Source organism: Phyllostomus discolor, chromosome 6 (assembly GCF_004126475.2).
Source record: "Phyllostomus discolor isolate MPI-MPIP mPhyDis1 chromosome 6, mPhyDis1.pri.v3, whole genome shotgun sequence".
NCBI classification, from domain to species: Eukaryota; Metazoa; Chordata; class Mammalia; order Chiroptera; family Phyllostomidae; genus Phyllostomus; species Phyllostomus discolor.
This window is the reverse complement of record NC_040908.2, coordinates 119,808,917-119,818,873: the sequence shown is the minus strand read 5'-3', so window position 1 is coordinate 119,818,873 and position 9,957 is coordinate 119,808,917.

Sequence of the window (9,957 nt, the reverse complement as noted above, 5' to 3'; positions counted from 1 at the left end):
GTAAATTCCTCCTATTGACCTGCCAGCAGCGATCATGGCCCAACTATAAGAGGAAGGTATACTCAGCTCACACAAAGGGTACAACTTGAGTACCCAGCTTGGGTGACGGGAGGCTGTGCCACCGGACCTTATAGGACACCTCCTACTTAGGCCATGCTACAAGACAGGGAGTCATAGCAGTTCTACATAGAAACAAACACTGGAAAGCTGCCAAAATGATGAGACAAAGAAACATGGCCCAAATGAAAGAACAGATCAAAACTCCAGAAGAAGAACTAAACAAAATGGAGATAAGTAATGTATCAGATGCAGAGTTCAAAACACTGGTTATAAGGATGCTCAAGGAACTTAGTGAGGTCTTCAACAGAATAAAAAAGATCCAGTCAGAAATGAAAGATACACTAATTGAAATAATTAAAAATTGTTGGAGAACAATTTATAGGGCAACAACAGTGGAAGGGATGAAGCTGAGAATCAAATCAATGATTTGGAACTTAAGGAAAATAAGACCTCCAATCAGTACAGCAAGAAGAAAAAACAATCTGAAAAAAGAGTCCAGAAAAGGAAGGATAGTATAATCAGCCTCTGGGACAACTTCAAGAGGTCCAACATGTTCATCATAGGGGTGCCAGAGGAAGAAGAGAAAGAATAAAAAATTGGAAATCTATTTGAAAAAGTAGTGAAAGAAAACTTCCTAATTTGGTGAAGGAAATAGACATGCAAGATCAGGAAGCACAGAGAGTCCCAGACAAGATGGATGCAAGGAGGCCCACTCTAAGACATTTTATAATTTTAATGCTAGAGATTAAGGGAATCTTAAAAGCAGCAAAAGAAAAGCAGTTACCTACCTACAGGGGAGTTCCCATAAGACTGTCAGCTTATTTCTCAAAAGAAACTTTGCAGGCCAGAAGGGATGGGCAAGAAATAATGAAAAGCAAGGCCTACAGGCAAGATTGCTCTATCCAGCAAAGATATCATTTAGAATTGAAGGTCAGATAAAGAGCTTCCCAGGCAAGAAAAAACTAGAGTTCATCATCATCAAAATACTATTATATGAAATGTTAAAGGGACTTATTTAAAAAGAAGGTCAAAACTGTGAACAATAAAATGGCAAAAATATACATCTATCAACAGTTGATTTGAAAAACAAACTAAGCAAACAAGAAGAACAGACAGATTGAAGGATGCAGAGAGCGTTTTGATGGTTGCCAGATGGGAGGGTGGTGTGGGGGAATGGGTGAGGAGGTGAGGGGTGTAAGACATACATATAGGCAGTTACAGAATAGCCCTGGGGATGTAAAGTACAGTATAGGAAACAGTAACCAAAGGACTTACATGCATGACCCATGGACATGAACAATGGTGTAGGCATTGCCTGAGGGAATGGGGGGTGCTGGGTGGAGGGGAGCAAAGGGAAAGAAATTGGGACAACTGTAGTAGCATAATCAACAAAATATAATAAATTAAAAAAAGACTGTTGCCCTGTCTAGTATCACACCATGGGGGTTGTGGAACATCACTGGGTGGGAGTTGGAGCCCTGGGTTCCATATTCTTTATTCCTGTCAACCTTGGGTAAATCATGTAATTATATGAGTTTCTAGGGCCTCCTCCCCCACCCTCCTTTTAGAAGATACTTCTATTCTGTCAGCTACTTGAAGCTTTTAAAAGTACGTAATTGAATAATGATTTTCATAGTGAAGGGAGGGTTACTGTTAGACACAGGGGCCCAGGGCTTGTAGATGTAGATGGAATAGCCCCTCCAAAATGATTTCCTTGAGTTCTTTCACCCTGGGTGTACCTTTTACATATACAAACATGTATCTTCACTTTTTTTTTTTAACCGCTTTCACCTTTTACTGAAGGAAATGAGAGAATTACCTCTGTAATTTGGAAATGCTGCTAATACTGTGTGAGGCTATGAAATTTTAAGATCTTAAAGTGAAACCTGGTCTCTTCAGAAACCTTGGAGCTTCACTTTTGTTTTTTTTTTTAAACAAAAATTGAAATATGTTCTATAGTTTGTTTAACTTAATATTTTTACGTACTTTCCCTGTATGTACAAATCAAACATTTTTAATAGCTGCATAACAGTCTATAGGAGAAATGTTTTCAATTTAACTCTTTTCCTATTGAGAGACATGCTTGTTGTCTGCTTCTAGCTTCCCCCCCCCCGCCCCCCCTCCATTGGAGGGCTGGGTTGGGGGAAGAAGGGAAAAGGCAAGTTTTCAAGTGAGAGACTGGAGACCTGGGTTGCATCTAGTGTTATTCTAATTTGTGACCTTGGGCAAATCTCATTCCTTTTCTAGAACTAGGTGTCTGCACCTGTCATAGAGGTTTTAGGTAATGTATCTGTTTGAGATTATGAAGGCTCCTTACCCCCAGAAACGTTCACATACTAAACATTCCTTACGATTCCAAAGAATATGAGTGCTATAAATCTTTTAAATCTGCCCATAAGCCTCACTTTTGAGATTTCTTAGACTGCATGCATTTAAGGTTTTTCTCTGACTTTAGATACCACTATAAGCAGTATCAATTTGCTGAAAAGTGTGGTACTTGGTCATTCACCCCCACCCCCGCACATGTGGTATTTTAAGACAGTTTCCCATCCCTTGAACTGGCTCATGCCTCAGCATGGGTGCAGTTTGTGAGGCTGCAGAGAGCCTGTGGCTGGCTTTTGATGCCTTATCGTAGTTCCTCCAGCCCGTTTTGAATGTTGCTGGGCTGCTCTCTACCCTCTCTCCTAGGTCTGAGCACCCCTCCCATCAGGACATCCATCACATTTTCCTTATGGCTCTCAACTCCTCATGCCTCCCTGGGATGGACTTGGGTCTTCCAAAATGTATGAATACTTAGGAGAGTGGGAAAAGAGAGCAAGTGTTTTTCATTATTTGCAAATTTTAGCTACTAATGTGTGTTTGATGTTTGGTGCTTTTTAATATTTTTCAGGAGCGATCTTTTTGCTTCAGAGCAACCTTAGGGAATGGAAAAAATGACAAAGTTCCTTTGAATACAAACAAGGTTGTATGTTTCTCTGGGTCCAAGTTCCTCTTCAGTTTAGAGCCCTTTCTCTTACCAAGTCTTTCCACCTTATCTCCACCTCTGGCTAGACACTTCACTTCCTGCTTCAAACCTTGTCTCCTTGATGGAAATTGTATGGGAAAACCTCTAATATCACATTAGTATTTTTTTGTAGACTCTATCCTGTCCCCACCGAGAGCCTTTTGTGTTATTAAGTGAATATTCCCAACAACTCAGCCCGAAGCACATGTGCTCAGATGGCTCCTCTGATAACCACAACCACTTTAAGATTAATCAGCTGGGATTCTTTGTGCCCTGGATCCTCCTGATAGCCTGGTATTGCCTGTGGCCCTCTTCTCAGAATAATGTGTTAGAACGTGCAAGTGCTTTGTTGCCTGTTAATGAGGACTTGGGGAGGTGGTTGCAGGCTCTGATCACCAGGAAGTAGGTTCAAAAGTAGTTGCTTCCTCGTCTCTGGGCAGGGGTCTACTTACTAGTCTGGCAATCAGCCTTGGGTCTGTGTGGTGACTGCTGACACTAATATTCATCCTGGGTGGGCCGTAGGGCCTTCCCTCACAGCAGTTACAGGGGCCTACACCTACATGAGCATGAAAGGAGGGAATCCCCAATTTCTGTGGGCAAAACCCAGATGAATTGTTAGAATTTTGGCTGGTTTGCTTGGGAGAGTAGGGATTCCAGTGCACGATGTTTGTTATGGAAGAATAGCAGCCTTTGGGGTGTCTTGTAGCCAACCCCATCCTATGTTCTATCATGCCAGCTTTAGATCCACTTAGAGACAAGAGCAAAGGTCTCAGAATTTTTTTTTTTTTTTGCATTGTGCCTTGGCTGCTGTAAAGGAGCTTTGACAAACTCTTCTGGGAAACCATTGATGAGCATTGAGTGATGTTCAGTGCCTGGATTTGGTTTATAATGCTGTTGAGGGAGACCCTCCAGAGAATGAGAAACTATTGGGAGAGGCAATCTGCTGTGAGCCCTGAGTATTCCCGCATGTTCTTCATGTGGATGCAAGACCTTGACCACTCTTCCTGGGCCAGGCCTTGTTTTGTCCACAGTGAGCGACCTTGAGAGACAAGGTACTGTCCCTCCCCGAGGAGCAGTTTTGTCCACTGTCACTATAAAAGTGTTGAAGTCCCCAAGCTCAGGGTTCTTTGCCTGTGACACAACTCGCTGCACATGTGGGCACCCATCTAGGCTCCCTGCGTTACTTCTGTTGGGGGCACAGGGCAATGGCACAGATACATTCCCATCACTCACTGTGCTATGTATGAATGAATAAGTTGTCCGTCTCTGATTGAGAACTCTTACGTCTTCTGCCGGTATCCATGAAAAAATAGTAGGTCAACTTGTTAGTTTGCAAGTAGGATCAATTCTAGCCATAGAGTATTCTGACAATGGAGGTAATAAGGGTGGAATTCTTATTCTCAGACATGGCTTTTTAGAAGAGAAAGTTAATGGGCCAGGTGAGGGGATATGAGGAGATGACTTGGGGTCTGTGCTGCTGAGCCAGGGGTGGGGGGAGGAAGGGTGCTCTATTGTTCTACTTGTTAATGACTATTTTGAGGCCAAGTGGCAAGAGGTAGGATTACAACACACTGCCCAAATGGTATGTAGGCTGTTGCTTTACTCCTCTGGGCAGGAGGAAAGGATGTCTCGACTGTGAGGCAGCAAACCTGTAGGCCCAGCTGAAGGCAGTGCAGCTGTGACTGATGAAGAAGGGGTTCCCCAAAGATGAAGTAAATTGTTTTGTCAGTAAGAATATAGGGGTTTGAATGAACCCAGAACATTAGGAGCTTGTTGAGTCCAAGAACATAGCTGCTTGCTTACTGCACAAAGCCACTCCCTCTGATCCTTCTCTACTGCTTTAAGGAAAGAAGCTGTGTATGCTGGGGGTTTTAAAGGAGATCTCCTTTTATAGCTCTTGAATATAAGGGTCTAAGTCATCATCTTACTGGGTCCTATGGGGACAGGGAGCCCTGGGCACAGGAATGGTCAAAAGTAGTGACTGTGGGGCAGATCCACAGTGGTGTGCAGGAGGCAAAAACACCCCAAACTAGGAGAGCAGCCCCTGAGCTCTAGCTGCCTGCTGGGGCCAAGAGGTACACGAGTGAGGAGGCAGCCCTGACCCTGGAGCAGGGCTCGGAAGAAAAAGCCTTCCCACTGGCCCAGCTGCTCCTTGCAGTCTAGCGTCTCCCGTTCTTTGGTGTCCCCGCACTCTTGGCTGAGAGAGAGCATAATCTCTTCATGGCTGTTGCTGTGACCTCCAACATAACTTTTTAAACTGCTTGGTTTGGGTTCCGCAGTGGAAAATGTGCCTGTACATCTGGTGTGGTTTGGGCAAAGTTTGCAACAGGAAAGGGAAATTAAAATGACCTGTAGGAGAGTCTCTAAACTGATTCAATGTGCTATTTCACAGCTTTCCCCTTCATGTGTGATCGATATCAGTTATACATTTTATTGAACTGTAAGACTTGCAAGTCTCCCATTCAGGGACTGCTGCATATAAAGAAGTGATCCCTGCTCCTCCCTGGGCAGTCTCATAAAAACAGTGTAGAATCCTAAGAGAAAAGAGATGAAAATCACAACTTCATTGGAAAACTTTGCTGGAGAACTCAGACCATTTCCCAGTACAGCAGTGACAATGGCCCTTTGCAGGTACCAGGTACACCCTTTTGAATAGGTGGACAGCTTTTTAAACTATTACCAAGTTGTTGCTGAAACTGATCCTCTGACCCATGCAAGCCTCCCACCTCTGGCCTAATCTCCATTTATGGCCACTTACTCAGACTTGAGTAACTACCATAGAAGAGCCCAGCAGGCTTCCTTAGTCGAATGGATATGCTGTGTTCTGGGGTGCAGCCCATCCAACCATCTGAGTTTTACATGAAAAAGGGAAGCACCTCCTCTGGAGGAATTCCCCACTTGGCTGCCTGAAGCAGAGCCACGGGTTCACTGGGCGTTTGGTTTAGAGACTTCCTCAGTCACATGCTTGGGCCACTTCAGTGATGGTCCAGCTAAGTTGAAGGCTGTTGGTGCCCAGTGACAATTCTGGAAGAATGACCACACTTAGGGCTGATCAGCACAATGGGCTGAATTGGAAGCTGTCACCCTTACTCCCAGATAATTCCTAGGAATCAGATATATATATCTTTACTGACTCTTGGGTTCTTGCCAGTGGCTTAGTATTCTGGGCTGTCACTTGGAAGACTACAGACTATCAAAATAAAGACACTCTTCTTTGGGGCTACAAATTAGAAATGAATTACAGCTATTAACGGAACTGTCTGGGTCACTCCTGTAGATGCCCACAGCGGCGGCCATTGTTGGATGAGACTGACTGAAATCAAGCTGGGGCTGCCGGAGCCTGTACTGCTCAGATTGCCACCATTGCTGCCTGGGTCCATCGTCAGACCAGACACAGCCTTACACCCACCACTGTAGTAGCGTGGGCACAAAGGAAAGCACTTCTGGTTCTGATTCAGAGGCTGCTGCTTCATGCCAGACTGACTGCTTTCAAAAGTCCTGTTGGTCTAGCCTTGAGTGAGGCCATGTAGCACAGGGCCTGGTTGCCCATTGTCAACTGGCTGACTGTCAGACCTTTGGCTCCCTCGGTGGTACCTCACCACTATTGACCTTATTTCAGGTTGGTGTTTTTCTGGTTCAGTCAACTCTGACCAACTACTCTGGTCTTCAAATTAATCTGTCTCATGTTTTTGTTTTTGACCACACACAATCTGACAGTAGTGCAACTTTAATTACAAAAGCCACTTAGCGGTGGGCTGATAGTCAAGGTATTTGATGGGCCTACCACTCTTCTGTCCACAGGCATCTAGTATTGGTGACTGTTGGAACAGCTTATTCAAAAAATATGCTCAAAAGGTTTCTGACCCTACCTCTCTAAACTCATCCGAGTCAAGACACTTCAGTAAAGGCTGTTGGTCACTAAATGTGGCTTTCCCCAGAAAGCGGTCACTTCCTCTTGACTTCTGTTAGAGTCTCCAAAGAAACAGAACAAATAGGATATGTGTGTGTATACATAAAGAGATGTATTATAAGAAATGAGCCCATGAATATGGAGGCTGAGAAGTCACATAATCTGCTGTCTATAAGCTGGAGAACTAGGAGACCCAATGGTATAGCTCCAGTCTGAGATGGATGGCCTGAAAACCAGGAGAACTAGTGGTGTAAGTTCTAGTTCAGAAGCAGAATATTGATGTTCTAGCTTGCAAATAGGCAGAGAGAGCTCACCCTTTCCCTGCCTTCTGTTCTACTATGCCCTCTAGCAGGTTGGCTGAAGCCCACCAACATTACAGAGGGCAGTTCACTTTACTGAGAGCACCAATTCAAATAGTAATCGCATCCAGAGACACCCTCAAACATATCCAGAATAATGCTTAACCAAATATCTGGGGATCCTGTGTTCCAGTGGAGACATAAAACTTAATTATAGTTGCTTACTGAGTAATGATCAGAATGAGGGTTTGGAGAGTTTTGTATAAATTTATTTTTAAATCCAGTATTCTGTTGCTGTGACTATTGCTGGGGATGGTGTTGTCTTTGCCCTGACAGCACCCCCAGGCTAGCCTCGTTGCCACAGCCTCCAGGTGGCACCTCAGACAAAAGGGGGCCTTAAGTGTTCACATTCTGATTCAGCCACTTGGATTCTCTTGTTGGTTTGACATGGTCCTAGATACACTTGGAAAAAGAGTCACCCCTGGAGCCTTCCTCTCAGAGGAAAGTGGCCTAGTACCCCTCTCCCAAACTGTTGCAAGCTCCTTAAACTTGACTAATTGCTGGTTTTGCCACCTCCTACCAGATGATGCTGAGTGCAATTTGAGAGTCATTTCCTTCATTCTACTGAGAAGTCTTGGAAAATCAGCACTTCAACTCCTATATATCTCATGCAAAACATGTCACAACTTCCAGAACCTCTCATCCCCCATTCTTGTAGCTATTATCCAGTCATCCTATGGGGTAGCCACGTGCCACCTGGCTGGTAGTGTGAATGTATGGAATGGGTCAGACTGATCGCTATCAGGCAGTCTTCCAAAATTCAGTTATTCTGTCTGCACCGGGAGCTCTGGGGCCATGAGAAAACATTAGGGACACCCTCAACCTGTATCTCCTGAATGATGTAAGTCTCATTTGGGGGCTCCGACAATTGTAAATGAGCATCATATGAGGGGGGACCACCCAAAACTGAAATTTACTTTTAGAAAATTGTGTATTCTTACATGTTTAAATTTCAGTCACCTTTAAAGTACTCTCCATGTACTGTATTGATACAATACACCTATCGAGAAGTTTTTTCCACTGTTCAAAATAGTTGTTGAGCTTGTCGATTTTGATGCTTTTTAGTGCCTCTGTCACTTTTTGTTTCACCTCTCCCACATCAGTGAAACGTTTCTCTTTGAGGTCACTTTTCATCCAGGGAAACAAAAAAGTGTCTCAGGGCAAGACTGGATGAATAGGGAGGGTGGGGTATGAGGGTCATGTCATTTTTTGATCAAACTGTTGAACACTCAGCATGGTGTGGGCAGGTGCACTTGTAAATCACCCATCATGAAATGGGCAAACGTGTTAAAAGAGTCTTAGAAAAAAGTTCACTGAAGTGAAATGCAGCCTCTCACAATGCCAAATGGTACACTGATACAGATGGTTCCTACAACACTCACCTAGCAGGGAAAGCCTGTACTGCCAGTCCTCCTCCCCCTCCAGAAGATAATACCAAGTTTTTTGGGGGTCCCCCATTATATATGTCCCCAGGGTAGACACAGGCAATCCCTGTGTGGAAGCCAGGCATGAACTTGCCTTCCTCCCTGCATACATGTCTTGCACCATAGGGATGGATGGTTTTCAGGTGCTTAAGGAAGCGTCACCAGCAGATTGTGTAGCCATCGGATGACTGTGGAGATGGTTCCACAGGGCAGCTTCCTGGAGGGGTGACTGACTCATTTATGCACACTCTGTGGGAGTTTATCCCTATCTTAAGGGTAATTCTTTTAGAAATGTTGATGTGGAATTTGTTCCCAACTTTAGCAGAAGCCATCAATGATACCATCTTAGTGCTGGAATGCATTCAGGTGAGCCTCACTGGCCAGTATGGTTATGGATGATAGAATTCTCAACTTCCTTTTGGGCCAAGATAGAGTCTGTAATAGCCAATGCATCCATCCTGCTGTACCCCAAGGCAGGTATACCATGTGGCTTTGTAAGGCAGACCTTGATGACTTATGGTGGTTGTTTGCTTGCTTGTTTGTTTTGTGTGTGGTTGTTTGTTTTTCCAGCTGGTTTGGTCTAGGCCCTTCCTTGGGTATGATTGAGGTCATTTCTGCAGATTGGTCTCATCCTGTTTCTTTGTGTTCTGTTGACAGTATCCTTAATTAAATGCTGTATGAGACCATTAGAATGGATTTGATCCCCATTCTGACAGATTAATCAGAATGACACACTCAGAAAATTCATAAAAAGCCACCTGCAAAGTGCAGTGGAGGCCAGAATAACTGTTTTAGCATGGAGAACTGGGAGGTCCTCATATAGGAAGTGAAATGTGTTTGATTTGAGTCATGAAATACATCACGAGTAGGGTCAAGTGTGCCCATGTGTCAGATGAAATCTGAGGCACAGAAATTAAATAACTTGCCAAGGGCCCTCAGCTAGGAAGTAGGCAGTCAGGATTGGAGCCAATGTCTCTTCACTTCCAAATATAGAGATTGCTATTAAACCTCATTGCCTCAGGTATAAAAAGACTGGGGACCATCAGTCAAAGAAGAATTGAGATTTGTTATTAACTTTAGATATTTTTCTAAAATTAATTTGGTGATCCACAGAGTTGATGATTGTGAATTTGGAGAAGTTTGGTGAAGAACCCTAGGACTTTGTATAGGCTCATTTTAAAACGTGAAATATTTGAGACA